The sequence below is a fragment of the Schistocerca cancellata genome, chromosome 6 (assembly GCF_023864275.1).
Source record: "Schistocerca cancellata isolate TAMUIC-IGC-003103 chromosome 6, iqSchCanc2.1, whole genome shotgun sequence".
Classification (NCBI taxonomy): domain Eukaryota; kingdom Metazoa; phylum Arthropoda; class Insecta; order Orthoptera; family Acrididae; genus Schistocerca; species Schistocerca cancellata.
Window position 1 is genome coordinate 357,482,246 of NC_064631.1, and position 16,994 is coordinate 357,499,239.

The 16,994-nt window shown below is 40.0% G+C and overlaps 1 protein-coding gene across 3 annotated transcripts in view; it reads left to right on the top strand.

The window, feature by feature from the left end:
* LOC126191410 (hemicentin-2-like) overlaps positions 1-16,994 on the top strand; it is a 1,933,978-nt gene that overhangs the window by 1,165,626 nt on the left and 751,358 nt on the right. The gene's annotated exons all lie outside the window — the stretch shown is intronic.

Consider the following 16,994-nt stretch of genomic DNA (forward strand, 5'->3'; position numbering starts at 1 on the left):
AATCGTGACGTCCTAGTTACCACTCGTAGTCGCCTTATGCATTAGGCTGTCGGAGCATACCACTAGACCCGATCTAATCTCTCGTTCACACTAATTTTCCCACCTTAAATTTCCGAATACTACAAACAAGGTGCTTTCACCAGATACGCAGGGTGCGGCGCTTAAATCAGGACAAATTTCATTTTCAATTTCCCACCATATCTTAGTTGTGCCAGTGGTCGCGACAGGCGTTTTTGAAAGCCATAGGCGTCTAGTGTTCAGTCAGAACCTCAAAATGGTCGAGATGTTACGGACAAATGCGGAATACCATCGAAGGACCGCGATTATTGAGTCTTCGCGCTGGGCGTTTGCCCACCGAAATAGTTGGATTCTTCGGATACCCGAGATCAAATGTTCATGGTATCGTGGCCGAGTATGATGTTTCGAAGTCTGGGGAAAGTTCCGTTAACCTGGCGAAGAAACCTCATTGGAGGAAACGCATGTCACGAATTGCAGCAGTCATCGAAAAGACTGAGGTGCTGTTTTCGGAGTCAGTGGCAGCAGTTCAGGCGGTGCTCCTCATTTAGGACCAATCAAAAATTACCTAGTGACGGGCGAAATAACGTGCAGAAATGCCAGTAGGTCCTTGAAATTAGTTTTCACTATTTATCGAAACATGACATATATCATATTTTGACGGACGCAAGTAACTAGTGCTGAATTTCGAGAAAATAGAGAGAACACAATAAACGTATAAAGTTTGTGTTGCAACCTAGATAGAACAGGGCTCTTTAGACCCTGGCCGTTATGGAGCTTTTTCATTTCACTGAAATGAGAGAGGGACCGAGGGTTTCTGTAATTACGTGCGGGTCTAGCGCCCTTTTCTCTGGAGAGAGTAACAGTTAGTTACTGATTACCCTTCCCTCAAACTGCAAATATTATTTGCAACCAACCACACACACACACACACACCATTGATGCCTACGATACTTATAATAATAATAATAATAATAATAGACCCCGTGGAGGCCCGGGAAAAGAATAGGCCTTCGGTATGTTCTGCCAGTCGTAAAAGGCGACGAAAAGAACAAACCACTAATAGGGCTGACCCCCCCTTTTAGTGTGATTAGTTGGTTCAGGATAGAACTAATGAAGCCTCGGACAAGTGCTGTCATGGTCGAGGACGACGCTTGAACCCTATGCCCGTCCACAATGGTAACGACACTGCTAGCCACACGGAAAATGATTTAAATCCAAATAGAGGTGTTTTGCAGGATATGCTTCCTGCAACCACTCTAGAAGGAAAACAAAGACAGAGGATGAGATGGTCAGGTGAAGTTAATCGACACCTCAGGTTCTGTTATTACCAAGCAACAAACTTTGGAACACATACAACTGGATACAGATCACAAGTATACACAACATTTATTACCAGATACCCAGAATTAAAATTTTTAACACAACAACGACTAGCTGATCAGATCTGTGTAATAATAAAAAATAACAGGATACCCCAGTCAGAATTAGAAAACATAAAACAACAAGTACAACAAATACTAGAACAAAATAATGTGCAATCAGAAGAAGAAGAAAGTACAGTAATGGACTCAAACATCTCAGAGCAAACAAACAAAGAACAACAAGCATCAATTAAACAATCAGAGGAAAACGAAATCTTAAGACAGCCACCAGAACAAGCACAAATAGAACGCGAAGTGACACACATGTTAGATATAGAAGAAAAATTTCAGCTGACATATACGGAATACAAAGACACAAATACAGACATTAGACCATTCTTGCATAGACCACCAAATAACTCACAAGTCGAAACAACAATAACAACTATCAATACAATCATACACAACAAAATAAATGAAAATACAACTATGGAAGAGTTACAACTACTGATTTATATAGGAGCACTCACTACACTAAATATACACACTAGGCAGAGATCAGAACCAACCAAGACACAGAAGAAACCCACAAAACCAGCATGGCAACACAGGCTACAGATCAGAATAGAAAAACTGAGAAAAGACATCGGACAGCTAACACAATTTAAAAGAAATGAAATATCAGACAAAAAACGAAAATGGTTAGGTAAAATCTCACAACAAGCGATAGAGCAGTTAGATGAAAAGAAGCAGAAATTACAAGCATTGGTCAAACGACTTAGAAGTTACAAAAAAAGTGAAAATAGAACGAAACAAAACCAAACATTCAACACAAACCAAAAGAAATTTTACCAGACAATAGATAACACACACATTAAAATAGACAATCCACCAAACATAACAGACATGGAACACTTCTGGAGCAACATATGGTCAAACCCGGTACAGCATAACAGGCATGCACGGTGGATACAAGCAGAAACAGACACATACAAGATGATACCACAAATGCCTGAAGTGATAATTTCACATGAAGTCACCCAAGCAATTAATTCTACTCACGATTGGAAAGCCCCTGGAAAAGATAAAATAGCAAATTTCTGGCTAAAGAAGTTCACCTCAACACATTCACATCTAACTAAATTATTTAACAGTTACACTGCAGACCCATACACATTCCCTGATCACTTACACATGGAATAACTTATCTGAAACCTGAAGATCAAGCAGACACAGCAAATCCAGATAAGTATCGCCCCATAACATGCCTACCGACAATATACAAAATATTAACTTCAGTCATAACACAGAAATTAATTACACATATAACACAGAACAAAATTATAAATGAAGAACAAAAATGAGCACGAGGATGTAAAGAGCAACTGATAATAGATGCAGAGGTGACATATCAAGCTAAAACTAAACAAAGGTCCCTACACTACGCATACATTGATTACCAAAATGTTTTTGATAGTGTACCCCACTCATGGTTACTACAAATATTGGAAATATACAAAGTAGATCCTAAATTGATACAGTTCCTAAACATAATAATGAAAAATTGGGAAACCACACTTAATATCCAAACAAATTCAAATAATATCACATCACAGCCAACACAGATAAAGCGTGGAATATACCAAGGAGACTCATTAAGTCCTTTCTGGTTCTGCGTTGCTCTGAACCCACTATCCAACATGCTAAATAATACAAATTATGGTTACAATGTTACAGGAACATACCCACACAAACTCACACATTTGCTATACATGGATGATCTAAAACTACTGGCAGCAACAAATCAACAACTCAACCAATTACTAAAGATAACAGATGAATTCAGCAATGATATAAATATGGCTTTTGGAACAGATAAATAGCATAGTCAAGGGAAAACACACTAAACGAGAAGATTACATATTGGATAACCACAGCGACTGCATAGAAGCGATGGAAAAAACAGATGCCTATAAATATCTAGCATACAGACAAAAAATAGGAATAGATAATACAAGTATTAAAGAAGAACTAAAAGAAAAATGTAGACAAAGACTAACAAAAATATTGAGAACGGAATTGACAGCAAGAAACAAGACAAAAGCTATAAATACTTATGCTGTACCAATATTGACCTACTCATTTGGAGTAGTGAAATGGAGTAACACAGACCTAGAAGCACTCAATACACTTGCACGATCACAATGCCACAAATATAGAATACATCACATACATTCAGCAACAGAATGATTCACATTAAGCAGAAAGGAAGGAGGAAGGGGATTTATCGACATAAAAAACCTACATTATGGACAGGTAGACAATTTAAAAAAATTCTTTATAGAATGAGCAGAAACTAGCAAAATACACAAAGCGATCACTCATACAAATACATCGGCTACAGCACTACAATTTCATAACCACCTCTACAACCCTTTAGATCACTTAACATCAACAGATACGAAGAAAGTAAATTGGAAAAAGAAAACACTACATGGCAAGCACCCGTATCATCTAACACAGCCACACATAGATCAAGATGCATCCAACACATGGCTAAGAAAAGGGAATATATACAGTGAGACGGAAGGATTCATGATTGCAATACAGGATCAAACGATAAACACCAGATATTACAGCAAGCATATTATTAAAGATCCCAATACCACAACAGATAAATGCAGACTTTGCAAACAACAAATAGAAACAGTAGATCACATCACAAGTGGATGTACAATACTAGCAAATACAGAATACCCCAGAAGGCATGACAATGTAGCAAAAATAATACATCAACAACTGGCCATACAACATAAACTAATAAAACAACACGTTCCCACATACAAGTATGCACCACAAAATGTACTGGAGAATGATGAATACAAATTATACTGGAACAGAACCATTATAACAGATAAAACAACACCACATAACAAACCTGACATCATACTCAGCAATAAAAGAAGAAATTAACACAACTAATCGAAATATCCATACCCAATACAACAAATATACAGAAGAAAACAGGAGAAAAAAATTGAAAAAATACATCCAACTGGCTGAGGCAGTCAAGGACATGTGGCATCAAGATAAAGTTGACATTATACCAATTATACTATCAACTACAGGAGTCATACCACACAATATCCACCAGTACATCAACGCAATACAGCTACATCCAAACTTATATATACAACTACAGAAATCTGTAATTATTGATACTTGTTCTATCACCCAAAAGTTCCTAAATGGAATATAACATATACCGTACAGTTAAAAGGAAGTCACACTTGACCAAGGTCTGCGTCACCTTCCATTTTTAACCAGACAAAACGTCTGAGACAGGAAAGAGAAATAATAATAGTAGTAATCTATTATACTAACCTGGTAGTACAGTCACCAGCTCACCGCACTCCTAGTTGCAGGTTGCCTACCTGACGATTTCCAGGGGCAAGCAGAACTCTGACTTCCAATATTTCATATAATTACTGATCGAATACCAAAATGTAAAATGTCACCATAATCTATACATTAAGAGGTATAATCTTAGGCTAAAGGTTTCACACAATACGTCAGGCTTTAAAGTTACAGGATGTGAATATGTCTCCAAGCAGAGTAACTAAAGGTTGCAAACAACTCAAACTACATTCATCTAGTATTTCAGAATACAGTACTTAGAAACTTCGAACAAACCTTACAGGTAATTTCAAGCCGTTTCGATACCTTTTCTCGCTGACACCCTATCTGTTCGCATTCTCTTTGGTCGAGGTTCTGGCTTATTCTCTTCATAGCTTGTGTTTTCTGTCAGTAGCCTGAAGCGACTCCTGTCACTTAAATTTCTTCTGGAACACCTATTTTCACTGCTTCTATCCATTCTCAGTATTCTTCAGTTTGTTAATAATTTTCTTTTTAATCCGTTTTTCTTCCACGCTTTTTAAGTGACGGTACAATTTTGAGATTCTCTTTCCCACTGTATCTCTGATTTTTTCAGTGTTTTTACATTCCTCCTTGTAATCCATATATTTTTCATTGTTCTTCTCACGACCCAGAATTTTTCTTAATATTTTTGTCTCTTTTTTCTAGTTCTCTTAGTACGCTTTTCTTATTTATTGTTAGGCCGTCTGATCCCTATGTTGCTTGGGTCCTAATCACTGACACATAATGTCTAATCTTCGCTTGGATGGACATTGATTTATTATTGTGGTAGTCTTATGCTAATTTATATTCAGCTTATAACTTCTTCATCCACTCTATGTTTGTTGCGTTATCCACTCCGTTGGCTTGAATTCATTCCCCGAAGTATTTAAATTTATCAACTCCTTCAATTTTTCCATACTTTGTTTTCAGAAATTTTTCTCCAATCTGTTTGTGTTCTATATATTCGGATTTCTAATAAGATATTTTTAGCCCAATCTCGTGTACTAGATCAAGAATAACAGTTGCGTCTATTTGGTTTCCAGTTATCAACTGTATGTCATCCGCAAAAGCTAAAGGTTTTACTTCAACTTTGTTCTTTCCACGTCCTGTGTTTATACCTTTTATGCGTCTGTTTTCTAACGTTTGTTCCCATGTTATTACTATTTTATCTAAAATCTGGTTAAAGGGAATCGGAGAAAGTCTGTCTCCTTGTCGAACTCCTGTTTTGATTTTGAATGGTTAACAAATTTCGTCATGGAACTTAATCCCTGATGATGTATCCCTGAGCGTTTGTCCAAAGGTCTTCTGGTACTTTCATCTATTCCTGATTCGTAAAGTATCTGAAATAGTGTTTGTCTGCCAACTGAGTAGTAAGCCTTCTTGAATTCTACGAATGTAACTACTGTGTTTTTATTTTGTGCAGCTCTCACTCTCGAAATGGTTTTTAAATTAGGAATCTGTCCTACACATGATCTACCTTTCCTAGGCCCAGCTTGGTACTCTCGTATATTAGATCCTACTAGTTCCTCTATTCTGTTTAGAAGTGCTTTAGACAATATTTTGTATGTTATTCATAACAAGGAGATACCTCTGTAGTTGCTGGCGTCTGTTTTATCTCCTTTCTTGTGGAGAGGATGGATCAGTGCCTGTTTCCAGTCCCTAGGTATGAACTATTTTGTCCAAAATGACTTTAATTACTTTGCAAATTTTCTGCCATGCGGATAAGCCTCCTAGTTTCCACATTTCTGCTACTATCCCATCCTATCCTAGTTATTCTTGTTATTCTTCAGCGACTTCGTAATCTTTTCTGTTTCGTCTGTTGTAGGTGGCTCCGATGGTGGATTTTCATGTTGTGGTTTTGGAAATTGTAATTTGTCAACAGGCTCTTCATAGCTTAACAGATTTTTAAAGTACTCAGCTAAAAGTTGGCATGATTCCATTTTTATCTTTGAAATGTAAACTTGGTAACTGGAATCCTGGTAAAACATCTTTGAAAGTTGTAAAGAAGTCCCTAGCGTTGTTCCTTTTAAACTATGAAACTATTTCTTCTAGTTTGTCTTTGTCATATTTTCTTTTCAGTGATCTGATGATTTTTTGCCGTTTTTTTCCTTTATTGTTTAAACTCTTCCCGACATTCACGTTTCTTACTACTGTTCCATTTTTCTTCCACGCCTTTAGTCGATTGTCGGTTGTTTCGTCATATAATTCATTCAACCATCTGGTCTTGGTGTTCTTCTTGGTTTCCCCATTTCTGTAACTGACTCTATCATCGTTTCTTTAATTTCTTCCAGTCGCCAATTTTTCGAGTGTTTAATATATGACAGAATTTATCCCGATATTGCATGAGAAATATATTGTTTACTCTTGGGGGTCTTTCTGGTTTGGTTAAGTTTGTTCAGTTGATACTAGGTCTTTATTTATGCTAGATGATGGTCTGAGTCTATGTTTAGGCTCTTCCTCACCCTGAGATCCGAGTTTTCTTTTTGGTTACGAGTAGTTACTGCCACATGGTCTACTTGATATTCTCTTTCATTTGGATTAGCTGATACCTACATTTTTCTTTCTTGCAAGTTTCTTGAAAAAATGTTGTAATTAATTTTAAGTAAATTGTTTAGAATATTCTATGAGCCTACCCCATATCTGTTTGTTCTTTCATGTGCTGGATAGTGTCCAACAGCTAATCAAAACTTTCTTTCTTTACAAGCTTTTGCATTGAAATTTCCCACTAAAATTCTGATATGTCCTTTTGATAGTGTGGATGATCCGTATTCTAGCATTTCCCAAAACTCTTTCACTTTTTCAAAATTTGTTCTATTATGTTGATTGACAGGTGCATGTGTATTTATAATAGTATAACTTTTATTGTCTAACTGAAAAATCAGAAATGAAATTCGTTCTGACGGGGAGCTAATTTTAGTTATTGATTCAGTAAATTGCTGTTTGGACATAAATGCCGCCCCTAACATAATCATATTATTGAAGTCTCTAATGCCTGGTTTTCCTCTGTAAATTCTGTTTCCACATAACTAAGTTACATTTTCATCCACATACCTTATTTCTTGAATGCTGTTATAAGTACGTTGCATTTATTGAGGTCGTCAGTTGGATATTTTGGTTTTCCAACTTTCCTTAGATCTTGTCTATGAAAAAATTCCAGGAAACTCCGACTTTCCTTACTTTCCTGTCGGCTCTCCAGAATCCAAAGGCCTTGTTGCAACACCATGACCAGCGACGGGAGATTGGTTACTACCTGAAGTTGTTTTCCTTTTGAAATTTACCGTCATGCCATAGTTAATGTTCAGTTTGAGGAAAGATAGTTGAACCTTTCCATGATTAAAATTCAAGATTTAGCTTAGAATTTCAAATGAAGCCGCCACTAACACGTGGAAGAGATGCATTTTGTAGCCGCTCATTGTGGGTACAGACGCTTAAGTCTTGTGCTTTTATATAGAAGCCTGCCTCTTCCTCCATTTCTGCCTTTCTGATGATCTTCATCTCCCCCTTCACTGCCATTGAGGTCTTCACCGCCACTCTGGCAAGGACTCCTTACCAGGTACTATCACCCGGGTCAGGTGAACCAAGGTTTTTTAACGAGGTGCTACTGCCCCTCCTCCTTTTCCAAAGGGCTTGGGACCGGGTTTGGAAGAGTTATATATTAGTGGGAAGAGACAGATTGATAGTTATCGTAAAGATAACACGCCTAACTGCCGGCATTGGCGGTCATCTGTGGGAAGATGGGCTTGCTTGTGTGAACGAACGGTGTGTGTTTCTCTTTTTCCGACGAAGGTTGTGGCCGGAACATAACCAAACCGTTATGTGTAAAGGTCTTTTAATCTTGCCTGTCTGCAACTTAGAGTGTTATATTTATGGTATGTAGCACTCTATCTTTTCCTTTATTGTTGATATTCCTACCTGTAGTTTCCATTTATATTTATATGTATTAAGCGATAAGCTTTCTTCCTTTCGATATATATTATGCCATTGTAGGAGATATAGCTCAGGAGATATGACATCATAAACATTGAGATCCACGAAAAACTAGTTTTCTTTAAACGGTTTGTTAACTACAGAGACCATACACAGACGTTTGAAACTGTTTTATACATGGTTATTCGATCAGTTCAATAATCTGCTGTGGAGAAGGGGTCTTACCGATAAAATATGTAAAACTAATTGATGTAACAATAATACAGGGTGATTCAAAAAGAGTACTACAACTTTAGGAATTTAAAACTCTGCAACGACAAAAGGCAGAGCTAAGCACTAACTGTCGGCGAATTAAGGGAGCTATAAAGTTTTATTTAGTTGTACATTTGTTCGCTTGAGGCGCTGTTGACTAGGCGTCAGCGTCAGTTGATGCTAAGATGGCGACCGCTCAACAGAAAGCTTTTTGTGTTATTGAGTACGGCAGAAGTGAATCGACGACAGTTGTTCAGCGTGCATTTCGAACGAAGTATGGTGTTAAACCTCCTGATAGGTGGTGTATTAAACTTTGGTATAAACAGTTTACAGAGAATGGGGTTTGTGCAAAGGGAAAAGTTCTGGACGGCCGAGAACGAGTGATGAAAATGTAGCACGCATCCAGCAAGCATTTGTTCGCAGCCCAGGAAAATCGACTCGCAGAGCTAGCAGAGAGCTGCAAATTCCACAATCAACTGTATGGAGAGTCCTACGAAAAAGGTTAGTTATGAAACCTGAACGTCAACTACCCGAGGCGATGGATCGGCCGCCAGGCAGCCCGTGACAGAGCACTTCATCACTGGCCTCCAAGAAGCCCTGATCTTACCCCCTGCGATTTTTTCTTATGGGGGTATGTTAAGGATATGGTGTTTTTCGGCCACCTCTCCCAGCCACCATTGATGATTTGAAACGAGAAATAACAGCAGCTATCCAAACTGTTACGCCTCATATGCTACAGAGAGTGTGGAACGAGTTGGAGTATCGGGTTGATATTGCTCGAGTGTCTGGAGGGGGCCATATTGAACATCTCTGAACTTGTTTTTGAGTGAAAAAAAAAAACCTTTTTAAATACTCTTTGTAATGATGTATAACAGAAGGTTATATTATGTTTCTTTCATTAAATACACATTTTTAAAGTTGTGGCATTCTTTTTGAATCACCCTGTATTGCTTACATAAGTACTTAATTCATCGCGTTAACATAGCATCCAAAGAATAACAGTTTACGGAAAATATACCATTTGAAAATAATTCGCTCCGAAATTTGAGAAGAACATGTATTATGTAATTAATTCGAGAACTATAATAGTGACAAATTTCACAAGTTTCACAACGTAGTAGTTCACGTGTTATAAAATCGAGTTTTACACTCAATATTATCAGGAAATGATTTAGCAGTGCTTAGCAAGACTGTGGTTAAGTGAACGACTGAATCAGGAGATAATTGTATCTTTCAGTCGTCAACTATTTTCAGGACTTCAGCCCATCTGTTGTTTTCCTTTTCGTCCCTGACAGAAAATATGAACTGCTTTACCTGAGGCAATAGAAACCACTGAAGATGAACAAGCCCCATCCTGTGGATATCGCTGTACTCCAGCACCCATGATTCGCAAAACATCTGAGGCGAGAAAACGTGTAACTTCAGTGACCTGACAGTTGGGATAAGAGCCATGTGAAAACAGATGACAGTGCACATCAATCCATTTACTAATATCGGACACCTGCGCTGTCCTAAAAACTACTCTAAAGAGTCTACAGTTTCGAAAATTGCGTAATTCCCTCTGTTGGCAATCGTGGACGTCAGCTGTACTGAACACTTGCAGAATAGGTCGTCGAGTTCTTGGAAAACATTGTTAACTTAGCTATAAATTGTTAACGCTTTCGGTCTCGTTATGTCAGTAGCATATAAAATGTGTGAGTCAAGGAATATTACTACTACTACTAATAATAATAAATTAATAATAATAATAATAATAATGACACAGCGTATTAAAGAATATTATCAACATTGTCAGCGGCCTGTCTTCCTCAGTGTTGATACCCATTGCTTTTTGTTTCTTACTACGCAGGAGAACACAGTCATAAATTACCCTGAAGACGAATGGCAGAAGCATATCCACTAATTTTGCACATTACACTTATTTAGAGCAGGAAACGTAAGCGAACACATATTTTTCCTAGTAGGAAGGTACAAATTTTTCTTTCGGCGCGAAACTTCACAACGTGCATTATAGTGCATCAAATAAAAAACTACTCAACAATGTGAGCTAGTATTGTATGTCCTAAGTAATGTAATCTGAAATATCGGTGTATCAGTTTCAAATGGGACCTGCTCACGAAGAAACAAGTATTCTCTTCGCAGTCTGTTGCATTAAAATCTGTATAGTTGACGTACATGTTATCAACTCCAAAAAGGGTGTTTGTGTCGTTTTATAGAATTCATTTCGTCGTCTTAGTCAATATGCAGGCTAAGTCTGTTATTTTCTTCTAAATTGCTTTGTGTGCAGTTCATTCAGAGGTGGAAGCAAGTATCCTATCAGATATGTTCACATTGCAAACGAGGACTGTCACATTCATAGTGAAGTCACGCAAACTCATTGGCATTAAATAAACATGATTTTTTTTATTTATTGGGGTCCGTATGAACGAAATTAACAATGGCGTAAAAGAAGACCAGATACTGTAACGTCACCACCTGGATCACATCAGTGTTAACTCAAACAAGCACTCTGAGTCCACAATAGCTCAATAGGCTGGTTAATTACGATTGTCCCTCTGTAGAATCAAGTTAACTTAGCGGCTAACTGTAATAGCGTGTTCGGAATAATCTCCGCTTGTTTAATTACCAAGGCTATTAATACCTACGTTCGGCTAGCTCCCCTGACATTGACTATTGCAACCGTGAGTACTTTTAAGAACAGTTTAGCAGCCATGCTTAGTTAATTTTGGAATGCCAAAAGAAGAAAGCTAAAAAACGATAATACCATTGTGTCTTTGTATTATTGGAGGGAGAGACTTCCCACGCCGTTTTCACGTTCGCTATTTTTTTTCCACTCTAAGGAGAAAGACCATGTGAATGAGCGCGATACTGGCACACTTAATTACAGACTTCCTCAGATTTGTTAATATGTTTTCATCGTACGTATATTATCAACACGAAGGCAATGTAAACTTAATAGGAAACTCACGACATTTTGCCTTACAGCATGGTATAAGGTACGCCCAAATGAAAAAGGAGACTACAGTTACATGTAAAGAAACTTTAATAACACTATTATAAATACAGTTGATGTGGAATAGAACAATTGTACCTAATCGCCATTGATCTTGATAAGCCCATACTAGCGCACAGAAATGGAGTGGATGGATTCAGTAGAGAATATCCCGGGTTGCTGACAGGTTTAATGTACCACGGTGTCCTGCGCTTCATTGTCAAAGTTGAACCTCTGACCTTCGAGAGATCATTTTAAGAATGTAGGATGAGCTAGTCCCATTGGGAGTTAACGGGACTATAAGAAGGATGTTCCAGGACCTACCATCAAAATTGTGGCCTTGCGTTGCCCTGGAGAAATGTTACCCCATTCGAGAGTTTGCCCCTACGCATGTAATTGAGCCACAGTAACGTGTTGCTCAGGCTCACTGTTGCACCCTCCCCCCCCCCCCCCCCCGTGGCCAGTCGATGAATAGAGGTCCTTCTTCATCGAGGAAGAAGCTTTTCCGGCCTTTGGGACACAGTGGGCCAGTTTTGGACGAGGTGTGCCGGGTTGCCGCTATACCATTTTCATCCGTTTGGAGGCAGGGTGGAAGTGGTAACACAACGTTTCACGGTACCGCTGGCAGCCCTCCACCCTCCCCTTCCCCTCACCCATAAGAGGCTCTGGCGACCGAAAAAATCGATGAAATGTGTGGACAGAGAATTGTAGATACGACGGTAAACCGTCTTGTTTATTTTCCTCAAACGTATGCGTGCAAACCCATAACGATGCAGCTGTTACATGCACTAACTCCATACGACAGCGAGCTTCGTTCAGACTTAAACAATGACTAGCAACAGCTACTGCGGGAAGTTGGCTCTCAGTGACGAAGCCACGTTTCATGTGTCTGGGAACTTGTATCGTAATTATATGAGTGTTTGGGACACTATTTTGTGGAACACATTAGTGGTTCACTTATTGCTACCGTCTTTTATGTCACATCCTCTTCAAATGTCTATTAAACGTTTTCTCTCGTAGAGAAAACGATGACTGGTTTCGTGTATCTGGATAAGTTTAAGGAGCGGCTTATGCAACAATTGCAGCAGGACAGCGTAGAATTCCTTGGGCAACAAGACTGTGTTCCACCTTTCGTTTTTTCCGACATTCGAGTTCATATCAATGCCGAACTGCCTCAGCGTGGATTCGACGTGCTTTTCTTCATCACTCTACTGTCTCCCATTCCCACATGTGACGTGTTATGACCTGCTTCCACTGCCACTTAATTTGAAAGAGTTCCAAGGAAAGATAATTAATGCGGTCGCTGATAGTCAGCATGAGAATTTACCGTACCGACGTTCGTCGCATCACAAGCGGAGCTTGTGTTGAGCAACTGTAATGAGAGTTGAAAACTTGGACAGATACTCTATACACTAATGTGTGTCTATTTTATGTACGCTATATCGCGTAGTTTTCGCGTAGCCATCTCCTGTAACTCTGTCGGTAGTTATGGAAAGCACTGAAGGTTAGTGTGCAACCGCTTGCGTCAGATTACGTGTGATGTGGATCATTTGTAAATAACATTTGAGAATAAATCATCCTGATGGGCATCTAGACTCCCAGCAGACAAGAAGAGGTTGTTCACTGCATGATGGCTCCTAACTGCGTACAAAGTGTCCCGCCATTCGAATAATGATTTTATCCACCACACGTATTTAGAGCTATGGGCCGCGCGCTTCATCGATCCAAAACGTAAAATTGTCCAACTAAATCACGAACCACACCAGTGAGACGGAAATAAGTGCTACATATAAATATTCAGTTCGGCGGTAATCTCGAAATAATTGATTTGATAAAAGAGATTCGCCAGTAACGACATAATTTTCTAGACGAAACACATACTGTTTCTACAAGGACCGAATCCTTGCAGGTTTCGCAGGCTTTCGGTTCCTAACAACGGTAAAAGTACTTTCTACTTTGCTCTGATAATAATACAGGGTGTCACAGATAAACGGAAACATTTCCACAAAACAATAAAACTAGAAGTGATGCAGGAAAGAAATTCTATTCATAGAAATTGAAACCTTACAGGTTTGTCATTTACGAAACATTGATGGCATTTATAGTTTTCTTAGAATTACGTCCTTTAGATGGCATCCTTCTTTAGGGATACATTCGTGAAATCTGATGTTGAGATCCCTCATTGACCGTTGTAACATCTCATCTGGGATACTGTAAACTACATTCCGAATTCTCTGTTGTAACTCATGAAGGCTTCTTTTCGATTCGTGTAGACTTTGCTCTTGAGGGTTCCGCAGCTCGTGGTCGTGCGGTAGCGTTCTCGCTTCCCGCGCCCGGGTTCCTGGGTTCGATTCCCGACGGGGTCAGGGATTTTCTCTGCCTCGTGGTGACTGGATGTTGTGTGATGTCCTTAGGTTAGTTAGGTTTAAGTAGTTCTAAGTTCTAGGGGACTGATGACCATAGATGTTAAGTCCCATAGTGCTCAGAGCTATTTGAACAATTTTTTTGCTCTTGAGGTAGCCCCACAAGAAAAAAAAAAAATCAGAAACCGATAAATCTGACGATCTAGGGGACCAGGGAATGCTACCGAGTCGTGAGTGCACACGGTTGCCAAACAATTCTCGCTTATATGCTATTGATTGCCGTGCAGTGTGTGATGTCGCTCCGTCTTGTTGAAACCAGGGTTCTTGAATGTTTGGAAAGTTGTTCAACGCAGGTGTAACGAAAGACGTCTCATAGATTCTCGGTTGGGTTTAAGTCCGGGGACTTTGGTGCCTGCGGTGTACGGTAAACTCACCACGTTGCTCTTTGAACCACGCGCATGCACTATAAGCTGTGTGAGATGTTGCATTGTCCTGCTGGTAGACGCCACCTGCCGAGGAGAAACAAACTCCATGTACAAGTGGACATAGTCTCTATGGGTAGAAGGGTGTTTATGTTGACCCATTGTGACTTCCAGAATGACGTGATCATAAATGGAGTGCCACGAAAGCATTCTACAGATTATAATGCTCCCTCCTGGTTGCAGGGTGTTTGCTTCCATACGTTTCATGCAGTGCATGCCGACGGTGTCATCTGTCCGTTGGAGCATAAAATGTGATTCGTCTGAAACCGCCACCTGTCCCCACTCAGTGGACGTCCAGTTGCTGTAATAGGGTGCAGATTCCAGCCTTCGTCACTGATGAACAGCGGTCAGCTGCTGCGGAGTTATACGAGGGCTATCCAGAAAGTACATTATGTTTTCGTTTGTGTCCGTTAGGGGCGGGCGGGGCTAGCGCGGCCATCTTGGTGTCATGGTATTCCGCCGCTCAGTCGGTATCCTGGCGTGCTAGTGAGAGGTCCGTGCTGTACTCTGTTGAGTTACTGTGACAGTTTGAAATGTCAGCGTTAATTGAAAATGCCACGAAGTGTGAAGTGCGTGCTGTAATAAGGTTTCCGACTGCAAAAAACTGTACACCGATAGAAATCTATCGGCAGCTTTGTGAAGTGTATGGGGACAACATAATCACTGAAGGTGGAGTGCGTCAATGGGTCATAAAATTTAAAAATGGCCGAACTAACGTTCACGACGAAGGCCAAAGTGGAAGACCCAGCATAGTGACTGCCGAACTTGTCGAAAAAGTCGATGCCGCGGTCCGTGAAAACCGTAATTTCACAATAACGGAACTCTCTATGAGTTATCCACAAATTTCACGAAGTTTGTTGCACGAAATCATTACCGAAAAGCTTGGTTGTCACAAGTTTTGTGCAAGATGGATACCAAAAATCATGGCAGAGATTCACAAAAATCAGCGAATCGCTGCAGCGTTAACGTTTTTAGACGCTTACGAGAAACATGGCGACTCATTACTCGATCGCATCGTTACTGGTGACGAAACATGGGTTAAGCATGTGAACTGCGAGACAAAATTGCAGTCAATGCAGTGGGGGCACACAAATTCCCCCCAAAAACCCAAGAAATGCATGCAGACAATGTTGGGAAGGAAGGTGATGGCGACTGTCTTTTGGGACAGAAAAGGTGTGATTTTTGTGGAGTTCCTGGAAAGAGGCACTACAATAAACTCTCAAAGGAATTGCCAAACTCTGCACAACCTCAGAAGAGCAATACAAAACAAGCGCAGGGGAAAGTTGGGGTCAAAGATCTTGCTGATTTACGACAACGCCCGGGCTCACACGGCAAATGCCACTCGGGAAGTTCTCGAATCTTTTAAGTGGGAGTTGTTTACTCATCCGCAGTACAGTCCCGACCTGGCACCGAGCGACTTCCACTTATTCCCAGCAATGAATAAGTGGTTGGCTATGCAGCGTTTTGATGACGACGCACAGCTTCAAGAAGAGGTAACCACGTGGTTGAAGGCGCAGGCGGTCGAATTTTACGACGAAGGAATTTCCAAGCTCGTCCATCGCTACGATAAGTGCCTTAATTTAAATAGCAACTATGTAGAAAAGTAGTATTTAAGTGTGGCTTTCATCTGTATATAATAAAAAATTTCCAATACTTTATTTATTTTTAATTCCAAAACGTAATGTACTTTGTGGATAGCCCTCGTATTTACAGCAGCCTTCGCCTAGTAGCCGTTGAGGAGAGACAGCTGGTAGCCCCTTGGTTGATCTGGGCGGTCAAATGCTCAACAGTTGCACGGGTGTTGGCCTCCTAAGCTGTCATTGGCTCCTGTCATGTATGGCCCAAGGTTTACAGCAGTCTCCTTGGATAGCAGAATTTTGCCACACACCGTATGCGTAAACCACGGTGGCACGCGAACAGCTTACGAACGTAGCCCTTTCGGAAATGCTTGCACTCCTCGCATGAGCCAATGATCGTGCCCTTTTGGACGTCAGATAGATCGCTCTATTTCCTCATTAGGACAGCAATGCACAGTTCTCCGCGTCCCTTATCCCTCCCCGACACGCTTTGTATACTCCTCACTGCTAGTGGTGCTACCTGTCGTCTGTGGTGTTGAACATATGCGGTGGTTACATTAATGTGATTCGACCGTGTATATGTGAGGGAAAAGCCTCGTAGTGCT